Genomic DNA, 22,832 nt, shown 5'->3' with positions numbered 1-22,832 from the left:
AATGCAATCATGACTTCTTTCAGACCGTGGCCTAGAACATTAGTTTTCCAGTGATGATAATTGAATGCCCAGAGTGTTAAACTCATCTCATGAACATAGCCAAGAGTGTATTCTCATCATGAGTGTATTCTGTTTAACCTAAATAACCAAAGAAATTTACTAAAGTAAAATTAACTGAAAAGCATAGATTTTTACTTAAAGAAAAAAAAGAAACAGGCAAAAAGTAAAAGGCTAGTAGAGACAGGGAAGCATGGAGTACATGGTGGTTTCAAAATATTACCCGCCCACCCTTGGAGGTTAATTTTCCTCCCCTTAAGTATGGGTTGGACGTAATGATTCATACTGCTAAGTGAAAGAAATGATTCATACAGCTGATACTGTGATTCCAACTCTATGAGGTTCTGTGAAAGGCAAAACTATAGGCAGAGTGAAAAACAGGTCAGTGATAGAGGGGGAGCCGCTGTTGTTGTTGTGTTTTTGCTCAGACATATCCAACTTTTTGCAACCCCATGGACTGTAGCCCGCCAGACTCCTCTGTGGGATTTCCCAGGCAAGCCTACTGGAGAGAGTTGCCATTTCCTTCTCCAGTGGATCTTCCTGACCCCGGGATTGTTTGCTCTGATTCTACGAAATAATTTGAGAATTTGTGCGTTAACAAGGAGTGCATGTACGGTGATTATATAAGAGGTTAAACATTGCTCACATTTGGGAAAGCCTGGTAAGGCCTCTAAAGGAAACTGTTTGTACTATCTTTGCAACTTTTCTCTAAATCTAAAATTAGTTCAAAATAAAGTGGCTAAAAAAAAAAAAAGTACATCTTGGACTTCCCAGGTGGCACTAGTGGTAGAGAAGCCGCCTGCCAATGCAGGAGACATAAGAGACGTGGGTTCAATCCCTGGGTCGGGAAGATCCCCTGGAGGAGGGCATGGCAACCCACTCCAGTATTCTTGCCTGGAGAATCCCATGGACAGAGGAGCCTGGTGGGCTACAGTCCATGGGGTCACAAAGAATCGGACACAACTGAAGCGACTTGGCACACAGTGTGCAAAAGCCCTAGCCCAGTGGCTGGTATGGGGTTGGGCTTTCGGGTATGGGTCTTCCTACAGGAGAAGGAAACAGCTCCACTTCCTTCCAGGGTCCTCAGGGTGTCCTCGGCATCTGATTTTGGCAGAATCAGGACCCGAGTGTACCAAATAAAGCCTCTTTCCTGCCCATCCCATCAGCATGTTTCCTGTGGGTAAACTGACCTGCAGCAGCTTCCAGATGACACGAGGCTGGTTCCAGAATGAGGTTCTGCTTGTGGCCTCAGGGCAGATACCAAGACCCAGGGCTCTTTTCCCCACCTTCTCCTTCTCGCTTCCCCCCTGACACAGGCCCCAGATGGTGGTTTCTGGAACTCCATCTGCCTTAGGGAAACAGGACTGTTTGTGTTCTAACATTCAGTTAGCCAGAGAGAGATGAGTTTTTGTTAGGCAAACAGCTATTTGACTAATGGATTTGGCCTTGGAACAAGAGCAGGCTGCATACGTGTCTAGATTGTTAGAGTTCTGGGTTACGGTTCGTATTTGGAGCAGGTGTGCCTGTGGTCATGGGGCTCTGCATTTGGTTACCTTGCTAATGGGATCAAACACATACACACAGGATTGCTGATGAAAGGAAAGAGTTGCTATGTACAGTAACTCAGCTGATTGACCCTGGTAACCCGGCTGCACCAGCTGCTGTGGGGATCAGAGATGCTCTGAGAAAGGGGCATGCAAAGGCAGAGAGAAACCCTGGGAGTTAATGGTGGGAGTTGGGGAAGATTCCATTCTGATGAGAGTGAGGGCTAGGGATGTTTAAAAGGGAAATTTTTAAAAGAAGGATGTCCAAGAGAACTGGAAGAATTTTAAAGGGAAGCAGACATTTCTAGTGAGAATTTTAACTCTTAGAAAGAATAGTTTCCTATGCAAAAAAAGTTCTCTCTTCTGCCTCCTTTGTGAAACTTTAAGTAAAATTTATCCTGCTTCCCAGGTGGTGCAGTAGTAAAGAATCCACCACCAATGCAGGAGATTTAGGAGACATGGATTCTATCCCTGGGTCAGGAAAATTCCCTGGAAGAGGAAATGGCGACCCACTCCAGTATTCTTGCCTGGAAAATCCCATGGACAGAGGGACCTGGCAGGCTATAGTCCATAGGGTCACAAAGAGTCGGACGTGACTGTTGCGACTTGGCACATCCTGCTTAATCCTCTGTTCTGGGCTCTGTTGCTCTGGGAAGGGGCAAGAATCCAGAGCTTGAGGTGAGCCTTGGACCCAACATTAACCTTGGGGACACGTACCCCACCCTCAGATCAGGAGCTTCCATCCTGACAGCCCTAGGCGGCTCAGGGGCTCAGCGATGAAGTGAGGATTGGTTAGGTTGACGACATTAAAATTAAGAGTATCTTGGGACTTCCCTGGGATTCCACTGGTTAAGAATCCTTCTTCCAGTGCAGGGGGCACAGGTTTGATCCCTGGTTGGGGAACTAAGACCCCACCATATGCTACATGTTATGCCAAAAAAGAAAAAAAAATTAAGAATATCTTTCAGAAAAAGATACCATACACTGGGAGAAAAGATTAGCAGTGCAAATTACTGACAAAGAGTTAATATCCTGAGGGCCACCAGCTATGATCCTCTCTGAGCTCTCCCCCACCCCAGGGAGCCCAGCTCTGTCTCCTCAAGGACCTCACTCCAGCAGCTGCCTTCACTGCCTCCTGCTCATCACTGTGACCTCCTGTTAGAACATTCCCATCAGCTAACCATAATATAGTTGCTCCAAGAATTTGCGAAATCCCCTTGCCCCAGGGCCGCCTCATTAATCTCTGAATAGAGAGAAGCTCACCCGCAGAGCAGTCTTTACTGGTTGTCTCCCTTTCTCTCTTAACCCCACAGTCACCGAGGGGCCCTGATCAGAGCAGACGTGCCAAGTCCAGAGTCACTCTCACTTCCGGTCTTCCCTCACATGGCCACACCCCCCTTCTGGAGACACCGTCTTCCCCCGACTCCTGGGACCCCACACTCTCTGTGTCAGCCCCCAGTCCTCCTCGCTGACCTCTGAACTGCCCAGGGCCTCCAAGCCCTGCCCTCCGCCTTTGACTCCCAATTCTGCGCCTCTGCTCTTGGTTTCTCTCCTTTCTAGAGGTCTGTCTGCCTGTATCTGCAGAGCTCAGTCAGGTCTCCACTCAGATGTCCCTCTTCCAGTGAGGCCTTTCCTAATCCTAGAGCTCAGCACTCACTGTCTCTGTCTCTGCTCTCTTTCCTCCGCAGTACTTAAGAGCAGCTAGTCCACTCTTCATTTACATGAGTGTTTGCTTGTGTCCTCTCTCTTTTAGGATGTATGTTGACTTTGTTCACTGTCATCACCCAGAACCTAGAAGAGTACCTTGCAGAGAATACACATTTGATTTGTATATCAGGGGATCAGGTGTGGGGGCTGTTTATTTTGCCTTCAAGTTTGAAAGATGTTTTTACTGGATATAGAATTTTTATCTTTCAGTATCTTAAAGATGTCTCTCCAGGGACCTCCCTGGTCGTCCAGTGGTTAAGACTCTACAGCTCTACCCGCAGGGGGCACAGGTTCTATCCCTGGTCAGGGAACTAAGATCCTGTATGCTGTACCAGATGGCCCAAAAGAAAAACAAACCAACATGAGGTCTTTCAAAGTTAGACAGACCTCTGTTTGAGGCTCAAGCTCCACTACGTATGAGCCATCCTAATTTGGCAGTTTATTTAATCTCTCCAAGTCATAGTCTTTTCATTGGTAACTTGAGTGGAAGCCAAATTTCAGAAAGTACTGACTTCAGGTACTTCAGGAAGTACTGACTTGAGAGGGTAAGATATCAAGGTCAAAGTTAGGTTTCTAAAGCACTTTGCAAGGAGTGAACCACGCAACAAATTGCAAGGAGTAAACCACGCAAAAAATGCCAGTCCCTTGCTCCCCTTTACAGTACAGCTAGGCAAAGCAGAGTGGGGAAAAAACATGGAAATTCCATGTCCTCAGAGGAGATCACTCCCTCACTGGTTTATTTCCAGAAAAGTACCAAAAAAAGTCTCTCCATTATCTTCTGGTTTGCATAGTTTCTGAAGAAGCCTGATGTAATTTCTGTCTGTGTTGTTTCTCTCTTTTTACATTTTTATTGGAATATAGTTGATTTGCAGGCTTCCCAAGTGGTACTAGTGGTAAAGAACCTGCCCGCCAGTGCAGGATATGCACGAAACTCAGGTTTGATCCCTGGATGGGGAACTGGGGAAGAGCCCCTGGAGGAGAGCATGGCAACCTGCTCTAGTATTCTTGCCTGGGGAATCCCGTGGACAGAGGAGCCTGAAGGGCAGTGGTCCATGGGGCAGCAAAGATTCGGATACGACTGAAGCAACTGAGCACGCACGCAGGGATAGTGGGTTTGCAGTGTTGTGTTGCTTTTTTTAAATTGTAGTAAAATATCCGTGACATCAGGTTTACTATCTTAAGCATTTTTGACTGTATAATTCAGTGGTATTAAGTACTTGACTCTGTTGTACAACCATCACCACCATCCATCTCCAAAACTTTTTCATCTTCCCAAACTGAAACTCTGTCTGCATTAAGTAACAATATCCCTCTTCCCCTCCCCTCAGGCCCCTGGGAGCCACTGCTCTACTCTCTGTTTCTATGTATTTGACTATTCCAGAGACCTCGTACAGTATTTGTCCTTTTGTGACTGATATTTCTCTTAGAATTATGCCTCCTATGTCACTAATATTATGCCACCTAGCTCTATGCATAATTGTCCTCAAGATTCATCACATTGTATCCTATGTCAGAATCTCCTTCCTTTTTAAAGCTGAATAATATTCCATTTTGTGTTGACACCACATTTTGTTTATCTATTAATCTATTAATGGACACTTGGATTGCTTCCATGTCTTGGCTTTTGTGAATATGGCTGTTCTGAACATGGCTGTACAGATACCTCCTGGAGTCTCTGTTTCAGTTCTTTCTTGTATGCCCAGAAGTGGAATGGCTGAATCAGATGATAACTCTGCTCTGAATCTGTTGTCTCATTGCAGCGGCCACACTGATTTACATCCCACAAAAGTGCACAAGGGCTCCAGTTTCTTCACACCCTCATCAATGTTTATTATTTTCAGTGTTTAATTTTTTGTTTTATTTTAGCCCTTGTAATGGATGTAAGTTGATATCTCATTACGGTTTTGGTTTGCATTGCTCTAATGATTATTGATTTTGAACATCTTTTCATATGCTTGTTGGCCATCTTTTTTCACCTTTGGAGAAACATCCATTCAAGTCCTTTGCTTGTTTTTTAATCAGGTTATTTGGTCTTTTTGTTGTTGCTGTTGAGCTGTAGGAGTTTTGTTAATACATTCTGGACATTAACCCACTATCATCAAATAAATGATTTGCAAATATTGTTTCCCATTCTGTAGTGGTCTTTCATGCTATGGATGGTGTCCTTTGACCTCAGATGTTTTAAATTTTGATGTAATCCAATTTATCTACATTCGCTTGTGTTAACGCTATTGGTGCCACATCCAAGAAGTCGTTGCCCAATCCAACATCATGAGGCTGTTTTTACTCTTAAGTTTTCTTCTAAGGGTGGTATAGTTCTAGGTCTTATGTTTAAGTCTTTTATCCATTTTGCATTCATTTTTGGATACAGTGCAAGGTAAGGATCCACATTCATTCTTTTCATGTTGTTTACCATCATTGGTTGTTGAAGAAACTGTCATTTTCTCCACTGAATGGTCTTGGCAACCTTGTTGAAAATTGCTGGATTATATACATGAGGATTTATTTCTGGGCTGTCTGTTCTGTTTCATTGTTTTGTTTGTCTATATGCCACTACCATACTGTTTTGATTATTGTAGCTTTGTACTATATTCTGACATCAAGAATCAATTTTGCTCTTCTTTTTCAAGATAGCTTTGGCTATTTGGCATCTTTTAAGATTCTGTATTAATGTTACAGTGGATTTTTTTTATATTTCTGGGTACCTAGTTTTTAATCAAATTTTAAGATGTTTAAATATCTTGCTTATTATTAAAAAATATAATAGAAAAATGGGCAAAGGGTTTAACCTACATGCCATGGACGAGAAAACCTGCTGGCCAGTAAATATATGAAATGCTCAACTTCCTTTAGTGATCTAGGAACTTTACATGAAGACCTATGGGAGATGCCTTTTGTGCCCATCAGGCTGGCAAAAATTAACAAATCAGGCAGTGCCATGTGCAATATCTAGAGCTTGTACTCACTGGTGGAAAGCTAAGTTGGGACTATCCCTTTTAAAAACAGTTCATAGCAACTGCAAAGTCTGTAATAACAAAATACCAGAAAACAACCCAAATACCCGTGTGTGTGTGTGTTATTCACTCAGTTGTGTCCAACTCCTTGCAACCCCATAAACTGTAGCCCAGCAGGATTCTCTCTGTCTATGAGATTTCCCAGGCAAGAATACTGGAGTGGAGAGCCATTTCCTTCTCCAGGGATCTTCCTGAACCAGGGATTGAACCCAGGTCTCCTGCATTGCAGGCAGATTCTTTACCTCCTGAGCCACCAGGGAAGCCCAACTACCCCTGAAGCAACACGGAAGTAATTTGTGTTATACACACACAATAGAATCCCATAGAGCGGTGACAACGAATGAAACTCAGCAGCAGGCATCTTTAAGGATGACTTTCTGGAACATAGTGTTAGGAGAAAAAGGAAAAAAGCAAGTCACAGAAAAAGGTGGTCACTGTAATTCCATTGATGCAGAGTTTAAAGCATACAAAGTTAAACTACATATTGATTAGTGGTGTATATATATAGTACATATACTATAAGAAATATATAGGGAAGATAAGCCCAGGATAGCAGTACTTTATTGGGGGAAAGGAGGAAAAAGAAGGACATATTGTCTTAGTTCTTTTGGGGTGGGATTATTTCCTTTTATTATAAAATATCTAAAATGGATTCAAATGGATTGATACTATCAAATAACCATATCACTGTAAATGGTTACAGTGATACAGTGATAAAAAGTAAAATGATTAAATGTCATATTTAACTAAAGTTCAGCTACTCATTCATTTATTGACAATTCAATGCAAAATTTACATTCTCTAGGATTATGTATATATGCTCTATCATGGCTGACCCTTTGCAACCCCATGACTATAGCCCACCAGGCTCCTCTGTCTGTGGGTTTTCCCAAGCAAGAATACTGGAGTGGGTTGCCATTTCCTACTCCAAGGGATCTTCCTGACCTGGGGTTTGAACTCGAGTCTCCTACATTGACAGGCGGATTCTTTGCCACTGTGCCACCTGGAATTATCACATGTATTAAGAAGTATATTCCTAAAAGGAAAAAGCTAAACAATTGGAAACTACATCTCAACAAGCAAAGTTAATTTCATTTTTATAGTATGAGACATTAACGCCCATATCCAAAAATACAATTCATAATAACTAGAGATTCTGCTTTTGAAGTAAGTTCATTACTGACCTTACTATTAGAAGCACACTGTAATTTCATACACAGAGTTCTAAATATTATCACAGACTATAGGAGCATCTTAGTAACATTTAAAAATATATATAAGGTACTATATTGATTTAAAAATTATTTCCTGAAATAATAATCAGTGAGGCATATGAGGCATATTTGTCCCCAGTCACTCTTTTGTTAATATGCTTATCCTGTTTAAGGGTTTCCCTGGTACCTCAGATGGCAAAGAATCCACCTGCAGTGCAGGAGACACGGGTTCAATCCTTGAGTCTGGAAGATCCCTGACAGGAGGGCCTGGCAATGCACTCCAGTACTCTTGCCTGGAGAATCCCATGGACAGAGGAGTTTGGCAGGCTACAGTCCATGGGAGTTGCAAAGAGTTGAACACAACTGAGCAACTAAGCACATCCAACAGGATGCTATCCTGTTGGAGGATTATTTTCTGTCTTCTTTCACTGACTCACTTTAGCTTTTGCCTGAGTTAAGAGGTGAACTTTCATGTTATTTGATTGAATAAACTTACAACAGCCTTCAAACAGACACACAAAAGGTTTCTCCCCAGTACATGCGTACACAAATTGGACAGGGAAAAATGTTTTCCCGCACCGTTCAAGAGTACATGTAAATGGCTTCACTTCAGTATGAACCAGAAAATGGCTTTTTAGTTTTGTGCTCCCTTTGAAGGCTTTCCCACATTCTGCACATCCATGATCTCAGGGACTGTGAACCCAGAGATGCTTTCCCAGGAATGCTCTATTCTTGAATTCTCTTATGTATCCATTGTGAAGACAATTATTTTTCTGGAGCATCGTATTCTTTATTTGTGCTTGGCTTCATTCTAATACGTTCTGTGAGCTGTTTAGGATCTGGAAAATCAGTGCTGGGTATTCCTCCGAGAGGAAGCTTCTTGCCTGTTTTGTACTCAGAAAACTCAAGAAGTGGATTCTGCCCAACAATCTGTTGAGGAAATTCTTGTTTTGCCTTTTTAATTCTTTTTCATGTGTTCCAAGGAACATTCAAGAAGTGAGCTTGCCATAAGAACCTGTTGAGAAAGCTCTTGTTCCAGTCCTTCTTTCAGACAAAGGACTTAAGAAGTGAGTCTTCTTCCGTGATAGGTTCAGGAAACTCACTTCTTATTATGCATTCTATGTAAGAGTCAGAGAAGGAATCCTCTTCAGCAACCTGAACACTAGCCTCATAGAACACATCCTCATCACATAAGGGCCACGTTGTCTCTGGAGGTTCCTGCTGGTCTGGCAGTACCTTGTCCCCACTGATGGCTCTTCTACCCAGGCCTTTCTGCCCAAGTGTCTTTTCACTTTTCTTCAATCTCTGGTTCATGGCATCCTGCTGGTTCCCTCTTATAAGGTTTGCACCAGGTTAGAGCAATCACTTCCAGGCAGGAGCTCTCTGTCTGAGTTGTCTTCAGCTAGCACCCATGCTCCTGTGATGCACCATATCTCCTATTCCAGTTCCTGTCAATGATAAGACATAGAAGAAACCGCTAGTTGTGCTCCTGACAGAGAGTTGAAATCAACCCCGCTTTACCTGGAAATGTTCTAGATCTTAAGCTGATTGTTGAGCATCCTTTTGTTTTGCTTGATATATGGTGTAAATGTTTGCTTCTTCACATCTAATGTTAAATTACTTTATGCTTTAAAGAACTAGAATCCAGCTGTAAAAAAAAAAAAATGGATAGAGCTATATACCAGAAGGGGCTTCCCAGGTGACACTAGTTAGTAAAGAACCTGCTTGTCAGTGCAGGAGACATAAGAGACACAGGTTCAGTCCCTGGGTCAGGAAGATCGCCTGGAGGAGGACCTGGCAACCCACTCCAGTATTCTTGCCTGGAGAACCCCAGGAACAGAGGAGCCTGGCAGGCTACCATCCATAGTGTTGCAGAGTCGGACACGACTGAAGCGGCTTAGCACCCACACGTTTGACAGAACTGTTCCCTGGTATAAAACTGTGAACAGGAGTAGTCCGATTTTCCTACCCTGCCTATAACTGGTTTGCGCTCTCTTAGAGGAGATCCTCAAAGTCGTGATCTCTGAGAGGCAACATTTGGAGAGGATCCTACAAAGTGGGAGGAAACCAGAATGGAACAGAATATATCCACCAGATCCACCAGGTGGCACCTTCTTCAGTGACCCCGTAGTCAAGTGCAGGGCTGCCCCAGGCTAACTGCACGGAATTCTCTCTTTTTTTAACTTGTTATTTTATATGGAGTGTAGCCGATTAACAATGTTGTCATTGATTCAGGTAGACAGCAAAAGGACTTAGCCATACATACACATGTATCCATTCTCCCCCAAACTCCCATCCAGGCTGCCACATGACATCGAGCAGAGTTCCCTGTGCTACACAGTAGGTCCTTGTTGGTTTTACATTTTAAATATAGCAGTGTGTACAAGTCGATCCCAAACTCCCTAACTATCTCTTCCCATCATCCTTCCCTGCTGGCAACCATAAGCTCGTTCTCTGAGTCTGAAAGCCTGTTCCTGTTTTGCATCTCCCCTTCTTTATCTGGCTTTCTTCACTCAGGATGACAGTCTCTAGGCCCATCCGTGTTGCAGCAGACCACTCTGCCTTGAGTCCCTCCAGCCTTTTTTGTCCCAACCCTCCTTCATCTCTCCAGGCCTGCCATGCTGCCCTTGGCATTCCTGGCACAATCTGGTAAGCAGCAGAGCATAGCATCCCTAACCTTCACTTCTTCAAGTGTAAAACCCTATGCCCATTTTCACTTATGCTCTAAGACAAATTGAGTAACAAGTGCTGTCTTGGTATTTTAAATCCCAATTAATGTGCTTGCGCGCTCAGTCACTTCAGTCCTATCCGACTCTGCGACCCCATGGACTGTAGCCCACTATGCTCCTCTGTCCATGGGATTCTCCAGGCAAGAATGCTGGAGTGGGTTGCCATGCCCTCCTTCAGGGGATCTTCCCCACCCAGGGACAGAACCCACATCTCCTGTGCCTCCTGCATTGCAGGCGGATTCTTCATGCCTGAGCCACCAGGGAAGCGCAATTAACGTGTAAGACCTCCCAATGAATGCCTTTATTTGTATGTATGGACATGTTTCAGTTCCTTTTGGTTGTGCAGACTTTGAGGCACCCCTCAACTCATACCGATCCAAGAAACCGTCTCACAGGCCTTGTGCTTCTGCCACTGAGTCAGAAAACCACCCTCAGGAGGAGGCTTCCTTGGCAGTCCAGCAGCAAGGCTCAGATGGCAGGACAGTTTATTTGGAAGCAATAGCCTATATACTCTGGTTTCTTTATACCATTGGAATTTTATTGTGAAATTTAAAATTTAATGACATTCAAATCATAAACTTCCGAATATAGTAGGAGACTAGCTGTAAATTTAAAGATGTGGAGAAATATGAGTTGATTTAATCCATTGAGTGACTCTGGTATTCACCACCAAAAGATACTCTTTTTTGTTTGTTTGCTTGTTTGTTTGCCTTTGCTGGGTCTTTGTTATGGTACACAAGCCTTCTCTAGTTCGGGCATGCAGGCTTCTCTGTGGCAAAGCTCTTCTCTTTGAGCTTGGGCTCAGGAGTTGTTGCACGTGAGCTTAGTCGCTCCGTGACACGTGGGATCTTCCCAGACCAGGCATTATCTCCTGCATTGACAGGCAGACTCTCAACCACTGGACCACCAGTGAAGTCTGCTGGGGTAGATTTTTGATCTGAGCTTATCTCTCCTATTGGGCAGAAGTCCTGGACAGACACAGGGCTGAGAGGCAACTTCTATTTACTACCATGTACAGACCACCAACATGGTGGCTCCAACAGGGAAAGAATAGGTGAAGGATCTGCCTGTAACACGGGAGACCAGGTTCCATCCCTGGGTAGGGAAGATCCCCTGGAGAAGGGAATGACAGCCCACTCCAGTATTCTTATATGGAGAATTCCACAGACAGAGGAGCCTGGTGGGCTGCAGTCCATGTGGTCACAGAGTCTGACACAACTGAGCGACTAACACTTTCATAGACCACCAACAGTTGATGAGTTATTCTTTATTCTTTACAGATAGTTAAAAAAAAAAAAGTTCTTGAAATACTTGTTGTGGAAATCTTGTGAAGACAATCAGTACAGAAACTAAAAACATCTAGAGTCTGGTCTTGATGAATAGATTCATTCCTGGAATTATTAGTAAAATAATAACCTACTCTGAATCAGAGCTTCTTTCTTTTGCAACATAGAAATCATACTTCCTTCTTTTTTTATATTCTACAGGTGTGTGAGAGGTCCTTTGAGACCCATAAAAATGCTATAAAATTTAAAGTGTATTCTTTCAAATAAAATCTGACTAACTCAAAAATCTCATTCAGCAGAGATTTGACCCTCAAGCTCTATCATAGCATTAATAGACTTTGCTTGCAGAGAAAGAGTAAAATATCACCAATGAATTGATCTGATGTCATCATCCCAGTGAATAGTGATAATGCCTTGACCTCCAATTAATTTGGGGATTGAGCTCTCCTTAATAAACATGTTTGGACCACAAGCAAAGAGAGGGTGAAACCCATTATAGTTAAAGATCATGGGCTGGTCCTCTTATTGGAATATTCTGAAACTGTGTATACTTGCCAGAGTGTGAAAAGTAGGATGGCAAAGGAGCAGTGGGGGACTTCCCTGGTGGAACAGTGGTTCAGAATCCACCCGCCAATGCAGGGGACATGGGTTCGATCCTTGGGCTGGGAGCTAAAATCCCGCATGCCACAGGGCACCTAAGCCCACGTGCCACAGCTGCTGAGCCTGTGTGCCGTGGAGCCTGTGCTCTGCAAGAAGGGAAGCCACCACCGCAAGCAGCCTGTGTGTTGCAGCAAAGACCCAGCACAGCCAAACATAGATAAAAATTTAAAAAAAAAGAGCAGTGGATCTCTATCAATGAAACTTTTTTTAAGAAGATAGGGAATAGGACAGAAGGGTTCTGGAAGCAGAATAACTCATGTCAGCCATGGACCGCAGGATCGGGAAGGTTAAGAAGTTGCACATCAAGGACATCTTTAACATTTCCTTTCCATACCTTGGCTTCCTTGGTGGCCCAGACTGTTAAGGATCTGCCTGCAGTGCAGGAGACCCAGGTCCCATCCCTGGCTCGGGCAGATCCCCTGGAGAAGGGAATGACAACCCACTCCAGTATTCTTGCCTACAGAGTTCTATGGAGAGAAGAGCCTGGTAGGCTACAGTCCATGGGGTCGGAAGGAGTCAGACACAACTGAGCAACTAACACTTTCAGAGTGGCTAACACTTTCGCTCCAAAATCACTGCAGATGGTGATTGCAGCCATGAAATTAAAAGACGCTTACTCCTTGGAAGAAAAGTTATGACCAACCTAGATAGCATATTCAAAAGCAGAGACATTACTTTGCTGACTAAGGTCCGTCTAGTCAAGACTATGGTTTTTCCTGTGGTCATGTATGGATGGGAGAGTTGGACTGTGAAGAAGGCTGAGCGCTGAAGAATTGATGCTTTTGAACTGTGGTGTTGGTGAAGACTCTTGAGTCCCTTGGACTGCAAGGAGATCCAACCAGTCCATTCTGAAGGAGATCAGCCCTGGGATTTCTTTGGAAGGAGTGATGCTAAAGCTGAAGCTCCAGTACTTTGGCCACCTCATGCGAAGAGTTGACTCATTGGAAAAGACTCTGATGCTGGGAAGGATTGGGGGCAGGAGGAGAAGGGGACGACAGAGGATGAGATGGCTGGATGGCATCACTGACTCGATGGATGTGAGTCTGAGCGAACTCCGGGAGTTGGTGATGGACAGGGAGGCCTGGCGTGCTGCGATTCATGGGGTTGCAAAGAGTCGGACACGACTGAGCGACTGAGCTGAACTGAACTGAACACTTTCTCTTTAGCATACCCAGCTGCTGGAGCACTGTTCGACCTGTGGTCTCTTTATTTGTGGCCCTCCCTTGCATCTGAATCTGTCCTGAGACAGCAGGAAGGTGGGCTGAGCGTGTGGTGCAAGCGTTGGCCGATCCAATCGCCATCAGATGGACCGTGAAGGAAGTCAGGAGACGGATGTAAAGTCGGACTTGGTGCTCTTAAGAACTCTTCCACCCCCTGAGAGTATGTGTCCTGCGACTTCATCAGAGCTTTATTGCTTTTTCTGAAGAGGTGTAAAAGCAGTGTCAAATCTTCTTAAATCCCACCTGTTTTCCCATCCTCCGCCCACCTCTGTTGTCATGGTGACCACTGCTGTGTAGATTTGCTTTCCCAAGGAAACATTGCCTAGTTCCATGTGCTGTCTTGGTGGGACCTGATTGCCTGCCCCTGTCTGTCGTTTTGTTTGCCTAGTGGCTGCCTCTCATTCTACTGGTTTGGACAGTAAAGACACCCCTAGTGAGTCATGGGGATCAGCATGGTATGAGAAGTGTCAGATGGATTTTGAAGTCTTCAGGATGTAACGGAAAGTAGGGTCTGGCTGCTTGCTGCTCAAAAAGCTGGAAATTTTGCTTTATTTTGGATGCTGGCAGCCATGGATGGGGAGAGGACAGACTCCAGTCCAAAGGCCGGCTCCCCCGCTCCAACAATCAGTGGGCTACAGCTAGGAACAGCATATTCAGCTCTTGACAGTCGTCTTGGAATGGGTCATCCATGACCTGACCAGCATCATCTTGATCGTTTGAAGTACAGTTAACCTGCAGTTCCAGGGTTGATTTGTTTCCTTGTTTTTTGAGGCCAGTTCTCAGAACTGTAATTTATGTTGTCTACAGTCTGGGCATCATGTAGTTAACTTCCTCACCTGATGGGATTTCAGCATCTGCAGAACAGTTCACAGGACATGGCTCAGAATATTTTCTGTTGCCCTTGAGAAGGAACAAGAGGACCCTGACTATGCTTAATGACTAAAGTGTTACCGTTTGGTCTCTTGGACTATTTTCAGGCTTCCCTGGTTCCTCAGCTGGTAAAGAATCCACCTGCAATGCAGGAGACCTGGGTTCAATCCCTGGTTTGGGAAGATCCCCTGGAGAAGGGAATGGCTACCCACTGCAGTATTCTGACCTGGAGAATTCCGTGGACTGTATAGTCTATGGGGTCACAAAGAGTCGGACATGACTGAGCAACTTTCACTCCTACTTGACTGTTTTCCTTTGTTTCTGCATTTTCTCACTTCTCTGATTAAACTTATCTTTGGCTACATTTTCCCACAGACAAAAGGCAGGCAGAGGACATGAGGGAATGGGCAGGACCATAAGATCCTGCTCCTTTTCAATAGGATGGTGGCAGCCCCTGGAATTCATTAACATGAAGGGTCTGCGCCTAGACCCCATGGTGTGAAGTGACTGTGGAGTCAGCATTTACCAGACACGCTCTTCCTTCAGCGTCTTCTCTGCCCCTCCATCTATTGTGTAATCATGTGAACATAATGTTACCATCTGATGCCTCCTTTGCTCTGGAGCCCCACCGATACTGGCTCACTCTAGTTGTCCTGTCTTTCTATCTGTAGGTGAAAGTCCCTCCTTCAATGCATTAATTTTTTAAGCTGAAATATACCCTGGTGGTCTACTTTTACCAGATGGTAAAGAATTGGCCTGCAGTGCGGGAGACACGAGTTCATTCCCTGGGTAGGAAAGATGCCCTGGAGAAGGGCATGGCTGCCCACTCCAGTATTGTTGCCTGGAGAATCCCATGGACAGAGGAGCCTGGCAGACTGCAGTCGATGGGGTCGCAGAGTCAGACATGACTGAGTGACTCTTTCACTTTCACTTTTATAGTTAATTTACAATGTTTCAGGTGTGTAGAAAGTGGTTGGGTTTTACATATATATATATTATACGTATATATATTTGTTATAACTAGAGAGAGAGTGTGTACACACACATACATACACACACATATATATAGTGTTCTTTTTCAAGTTCTTTTCCATTGTAGGTTATTACAAGATATTGAATATAGTTCCCTTTGCTGTATCTGTTGTTGTTTATCTGTTTTATATTTATTAATGTGTATCTGTTAATCCCAAATTCCTAATTTATCCCTCCCACCCTTTCCCCTTTGGGAACTGCAAGTTTATCTTCCATGTCTGTGAATCTATTTCTGTTCATAAATATGTTCATTCGCATCATTTCTTAGATTCCACATATAAGTGATATCATGTGTTTGTCTTTCTCTGACATTTCGCTAAGCCTGATATTCCCTAGGTCCATCCATGTTGCTGCCCACGGCTGTGTTTCACTCTCTTCGTGACTGAGTAATATTCCACTGTAGACATGTGCCACATTGTCCTTATCCATTCATCTGTCGATGGATGTTTAGGTTGCGTCCATGTCTTGGCTATTGTGAGCTGTGCTGCTGTGAACATTGGGTGCATGTTTCTTTTCAAATTAGAGTTTTCATCTTTCCCAGGTATATGCCCAAGAGTGACATCAATGCACTGATTTTTATTGGACTCACTCCCCAAACCAAACATCTGACTTCTGATATATCTTTACACATTTTTTCTACCCTATGCATAGGTGGTTGCGTATCAAAGTGTGGAGGGTCTGGAATCAGGTAGGAATGGGTCTGGGGGATAAAAGAACCTGTGGGACCTTGGTGAAGGATGGCAAACTGATGAAATGAAATCTGGAGCTGCTGGAGATATGGGGAAAATAAATAGCAGTCTGGGAAGTTCCCCCTAGCCCAGGGGTGCCAGGAAACAGCTCTGGGGGGTTTCCAAGTCAAAAGTGTAGACTGACGGGTAGGACAGTTTTTGAGCCTTTCTTTCTCATCACATACCACTTAGTAACATTGGTGTACCAAGTAGGCCATTCTCTAGGACATAGTATTTTAGTTAAAATTTTATTTGTTTACATTTAAGTGTATATATATATATATATTCCCCTACATACAAACCTTCAAGTTGCAAATTTTCAAAGATGCAAATGTATGTTCAGGTGTCCAGTCACATAAGTTAGTCCGCACGTCTGTCGTACTTTGTCACACGCGTGCTTCCTCTACCAATGATTATGCTTTTGGGTATTTTTCTGTGCAGCACTGTACAGAGTACAGTAGTAAGCATCTTTAGTTCTAGCCCAGGGTGTCTGAAAGCAAGCCTAAAAGCAGCAATGATGTAGCTGGTACGACTGTACTTTCCAAGGTACTGTACTGTAAGATTTAAAACATTTTCTTTTTTTTTGTTTTTGCTTTTTATGTATTATTTGTGTGAAAAGTAGTATAAACCTAATTCAGTAATTACTATATAGCTGACTGTGTTAGTTGGGTACCTAGGCTAACTTTGTTGTACTTACGAACAAGGTGGACTTACAAATGTGCTCTTGGAATGAACCTCATTGGTATGTAGGGGACTTGCTGTAGAGATGAAATAAGCAACTTATGAACTAGCTCAACACTTAGCCTAGTTGGCAGTAAAATTCTGATTGTTTTCAGGAGAATATTTTTTTCTAATTAAAAGTATCTTGTTGGAATTTTGGTCCTGTTATGAGAGGCAAAAATCTTAATAAAGGCTTAATATGAGCTATGACACATAGAGGCATGGGTGGAGGAATCAGGAAAATGGGAATAGATACAAAAAAAGACATGGTCTGGTATTTCTGGGGAAATTATGTTTCATTTGGAACAACTACACATGGCATGTTAAAAAAGAACCCAGGAAGCTTCACAAGAGACAGCACATGATCAGCTGCCGAGTGAGGGAGCTAGGCAGTCATTTCAGGAGAGGGGACACGGGTGTGAACACGCCCAGGTGGAGGCGTGAGACCTCGGGGCCCCCTGCTGACTGCAGTGCCGCCCTGCTCTGCATATCTGCTAACCAGCGGTGAAGAGCTACCCCAGCAGAGGCAGGTGTGATGGTGCAGACGGTGTTCTCAGAGGAGGAGGAGCTCCCTGGCCAGTGGCTTCGCCTCAAGTCATCATCTATCCCGTCGTCACAGACGTTCACCGTCAGTGCTGCAGACGGAAGACCGAGAATTCTGCATTTCACATCTCCTTATTTTAGTAAGATTCCAATTGCATTTCCCTGCACGTCTCATTTTATGTCATCCCTAGTTAAGGGGACACAGATGCTTTTTTCAATATTGTGCAGAGACAGAAGGATGTTTAAAATGCCTATGAACATTAAATGTATATACATGTACACATACCTAGGTACATGGATACATATATAGATATATGTAGATGGTAGATAGGTGGAAGGATGGATGGACAGTCAGATGGACTGATATATGTGGTACATATATATCTGAGTATGTATATATACATTTATGGGCTTCCCTGGTGGCTCAGATGATAAAGAATCCGTCTGCAATGTGGGAGCCCTGGGTTTGATACCTGGATTGAGAAGATCCCCTGGAGCATGGCAACCCCCTCCAGTATTCTTGCCTGGCGAATCCCCATGGACAGAGGAGCCTGGCGGGCTACAGTCCATGGGGTCCCTAAGAGTCGGGCACCACTGAGCACAGACAGCGTATACGTTTATCTATGTGAGTATGCTCAGTGCAACCCCACGGACTATATCCCGCCAGGCTCCTCTGTCCATGGGTTTTCCCATGCAAGAATACTGGAGTGGGTTGCCATTTCCTTCTCCAGGGGATCTTCTCGACCCAGGGATCAAACCCACATCTTCTGTGTCTCCTGCATTGGCAGGCACATTCTTTACTGCTGAGGCACCAGGGAAGCCCCAGAGATAGAGATATATACACACAAAAGATGATGTTGATAAGTAACTCTGGTTCAGCCTTTGCTACATTCAGTAGGTGCCACATACTCTTCTCAGCACTGTGCCTCTACTAAATATTATAAGCCTAGTCCCCTAGGCCCCTGCTAGGGGAGAAGTGACGAGATTGTCCTCATTTTCCATGTGAGGCTGAGGCCCTGGCAGGTTTCACCACTCACCTGCCCAAGACACACATCTACGAAATGAAGAGTCAGGATCTCCTTGGAGGCCTCAGCTCAGAACCCAAGCTTACGTAGGAGTTGCCTCCCTGAAGCAGCGCTGGGGGAGGTCACGGTCACTGACTTAGCATTTTTTCACTCCTTCTTCACAGCCAATGAGTGGAATATTTTTATTCATCAGGAGTCGGTGACAATCCACATACAGATGGTCTAAGTCTCTTCTATCTCAGAAGCACAGAAACACAGCGTGTATTCAAGGTTCTCTGGCACAACCTGGCCTTGGACTGGCGCTGAGCCCTCCAGGCCTGTCTTTTTTCATCTACCCTGAGACACGACCCCCAGAATCTGCGTGCTCAGAGCAGGGCCTCAGGGCAGAGAAAAGAGTGGGTGCTGGGGTCCTGGGGGTGGTGCCAGGAGCCCCCCAGCATCTCTGTGGATCCGTGTCCACCTTGCCTGAGGGACATTACATGTAGATTCTGACGTCACAGCCTACAGTATATGCTCTCTAAACAACCCAGTGGGCACCTCCATGAAGGCAGGGCCCTTTCCTGTTGACCTAAATACTCATTAGGTCCTAGCCCAGGGCCTGAGTTGGGAGAACCCGAACCCTAACCTGAGATGGGAGATCACTGGAAACACAGTGGGCATGTGCGCAAGACCAGGTGGAAAGAACCCTGGGTCACATCAGTGGCAACTCTCCTCCTGGTAGAATCTTTCTTGAGACAGGCCACTTTCTGTGGCTCTGTTTCTATTTTATAATGATCTGCAGGCCGGGAGGAAACAAAAAAAGGATCATGCAGAATAGTAGGTAGGAATTACGCTTGAATTAATAATGAAAAATGAGGACAAATCTTGACTTGGATGTTAGTGGCTCCAGCTCAGGCCTTGTTATAAATAATACTTGGTGCCCACAGAGGCCGACATCTGGCCATTTACCACCAACAACCATGGTGAAGGCAGGTAGGGAGTACCGAGGGGCCCACGTGGACAGCCAGGGCAGCTTCAGGGCGTCTTTCCACCAGGGACTTAAAATAGCCATTTCTCAGTTGCTTGGGAGGAAAAGGGGAAAGGCTAGAGGCATTCTGATAGGGACTGTGCCTCCGTCTCTGACATCACCTGGGAGGAGGGTGGAAGGCGTTTACAAAATCCATTGTCATACACAGCCCAACAAGAGGAACCTCAGTCCCACAAGAGGAACCTCAGTCCCACTGACGGGATGCCATGGCTAGGAGGGTTCAAATAAGGGGGCATAACCATGGTACTTGTGCATGTTGGGGGTGGTATCTTCTTAGGAAAGAGGAGGTAACTAAGCATAAACTTGAAAGTGATCCCTTGTTATAAAAAAAGCCCTGTTCAGCGCAGTAATGTATCCCACATAGTGGCCTTATACCACCCCTGGATCCGGAACTTGGTCCAAACGCCACCCACCATGGCTGCAGAGGGAGGAAGAGACAAAAGAGCCTGGGTTGGGGATTTTCTTTTCTTTCTACTAAATATGTATTTATCTGGCTGCATCGGATCTTACTTGTGGCACACGGGATGGACTTAGTTGAGATGTGGGGTATCTAGTTCTCTTACCAGAGGTGGAACCCTGGCCCCTGCATTGGAAGCATGAAGTCTTAGCCACTGGACCACCAGGGACGTCCCTGGCTTCGGGCCTTTCTTTCCCCTGATCTTTACTGGCTTTTCTGTAATCCTGAGCAAATCACTCAGTCCTTCTTTTATCCAGCTGCCGCATCTGCAAAGTGGAAGGAGATTCTTAACATCTGCCTTGTTTCTTTTCTGCTTTATCCTGTGATCATTGATTTATTCAACCACTTCTTTGTTCTCCCTGCCCCCAGTTTTATTAAGATATTATTGACACATAACTTACTCGTTTCTTCAGCAAACATTATTGAGGATTTAAGTTGTACCAAGACCTGTCCCAACCGTTAGTGATCGCATAGCCAGCAAGACCCAGTGCCTGATCTCATGGGGGCGTGCGTTCTTGGGAAGGCAGCAGGCGGTGAACACATACATGCATGCACATTCATGTACGGGGGCACACACACGCACATTCATATACAGGGGCACACACACCCACATTCGTATACAGGGGCACACACACACACACATTCGTATACAGGGGCACACACACACACATTCGTATACAGGGGCACACACACGCACATTCATATACAGGGGCACACACACGCACATTCGTATACAGGGGCACACACACGCACATTCGTATACAGGGGCACACACACACACATTCATATACAGGGGCACACACACGCACACACATTCATATACAGGGGCACACACACACATTCGTATACAGGGGCACACACACGCACATTCGTATACAGGGGCACACACACGCACATTCGTATACAGGGGCACACACACGCACATTCGTATACAGGGGCACACACACGCACATTCGTATACAGGGGCGCACACACGCACATTCGTATACAGGGGCGCACACACGCACATTCATATACAGGGGCGCACACGCACATTCGTATACAGGGGCGCACACACGCACATTCGTATACAGGGGCGCACACACGCACATTTGTATACAGGGGCACACACGCACATTCATACGTAGGGGCACACACGCACACATGCACATTCATATACAGGTGCACACACGCACATTCGTATACAGGGGCACACACACGCACATTCGTATACAGGGGCACACACACGCACATTCGTATACAGGGGCACACACACGCACATTCATATACAGGGGCACACACACACACATTCGTATACAGGGGCACACACACACATGCACATTCACATAGAGGGCCACACACACGCACATTCACATACAGGCACACACACACCCACATTCATATACAGGCACACACACGCACATTCATATACAGGTGCACACACGCACATTCATATACAGGGGCACACACGCACATTCGCATACAGGGGCGCACACACGCACATTCACATACAGGGGCGCACACACGCACATTCACATACAGGGGCACACACACATTCACATACAGGGGCACACACACGCACATTCGTATACGGGGCACACACACGCACATTCATATACAGGGCACACACACGCACATTCGTATACAGGGGCACACACACGCACATACGTATATGGGGCACACACACGCACATTCATATACAGGGCACACACACACACATTCGTATACAGGGGCACACACTCACATTCACATACAGGGGCACACACGCACATTCACATACAGGGCACACACGCACATTCACATACAGGGCACACACGTGCACATTCACATACAGGGGCACACACACATTCACATACAGGGGCACACACATGCACGTTCATATACAGGGGCACACACACGCACACACGTATGTGCTCAAATAAGTGCAAGCATATATGACATATATAAAGATATGTGTGTACACATATAGTATACCCATTAATGCAGTTTCAAATGATGCGGGTCTGCTGAAGAAAATTATTTTAAAAGACTCTGGTGTGATGAGAAGCACAAAAGTGAGTAAGACCAAAGCAGTGAGATGTGGTGGGGAGCCAGGGATGGAAGTGAGGGAAAGAACATTGCCGCGACAGCTGTGGGAAGGAGCTCGGGTTTCCTCTTTCATCTTGATTATTAATTGGTGTGTTTGTTCATTGCTTGCCTGCCCACTTGAGTGTCGGCTCTAGGAGGGCCTTTGTCTGTCTGGCCACTACTTTATCTCCACTGACTAGAGTAATTCCTGCCATGTAATAGGTGCTAATTTTGCTATTGTTAAATGAATAAATAAATGTACAATGTATACGTGTTTGTATACTATCAAGGTATACATATTACTTGATGGCTTGCTTTTTTCACTTAATGATAATGTCTTATGGATCTTTTTATTATTTAGTTTTTATTGCAGTATACTTTACAATGTTGTGTTAGCTTCTTCTGCACAGCAAAAGGAATCAGCCATATGTATACATATACCCCCTCCCTTTTGGATTTCCTTCCCATTCAGGCCACCACCGTGCATTAAGTAGAGTTCTCCATGATGTTCTCATCAGTTGTCTGTTTTATACATACTATCAATAGTGCATGGGCATCCCAGGTGGCGCTAGTGGTAAAAAGCCAGTGCAGGAGATGTAAAAGACACTGGTTCCATCCCTGCAGAGACACAGGTTTGATCCCTGCGTCGGGAAGATCCCCTGAAGGAGGGCGTGGCAACCCACTGCAGTATTCTTGCCTGGAGAATCCCATGAACAGAGGAGCCTGGTGGGCTACGGTCCATAGGATTGCAGAGAGTCGAACACAATTGAAGAGACTTAGCCTGCACGCACATCAGTCGTGTATATGGAGCTCACATTTTGTTAGAGCTTTGGTTGTGGGGCAGGGGGGTGCCGACATGAGGCTGTGGGGAGAGGAGGGGTTGCGGAGCTCTGTGTGACCTTGTCAGCCTTTCATAGCATGTTACTTTAGAGACCCTATCTCCAATCCCATTC

At 45.0% G+C, this 22,832-nt stretch overlaps 1 protein-coding gene and 1 pseudogene across 2 annotated transcripts in view; one reads left to right on the top strand and one right to left on the bottom strand.

Moving 5' to 3' along the window:
• SLC35F3 (solute carrier family 35 member F3) overlaps positions 1 to 22,832 on the top strand; it is a 425,569-nt gene that overhangs the window by 343,645 nt on the left and 59,092 nt on the right. The window lies entirely within an intron of this gene.
• On the bottom strand, positions 7,962 to 8,850 carry LOC138087249 (zinc finger protein 42 homolog; annotated as a pseudogene).

This window comes from Capricornis sumatraensis, chromosome 10 (assembly GCF_032405125.1).
Source record: "Capricornis sumatraensis isolate serow.1 chromosome 10, serow.2, whole genome shotgun sequence".
Taxonomy (NCBI): Eukaryota; Metazoa; Chordata; class Mammalia; order Artiodactyla; family Bovidae; genus Capricornis; species Capricornis sumatraensis.
This window is presented reverse-complemented; position numbering and strand designations above follow the sequence as displayed.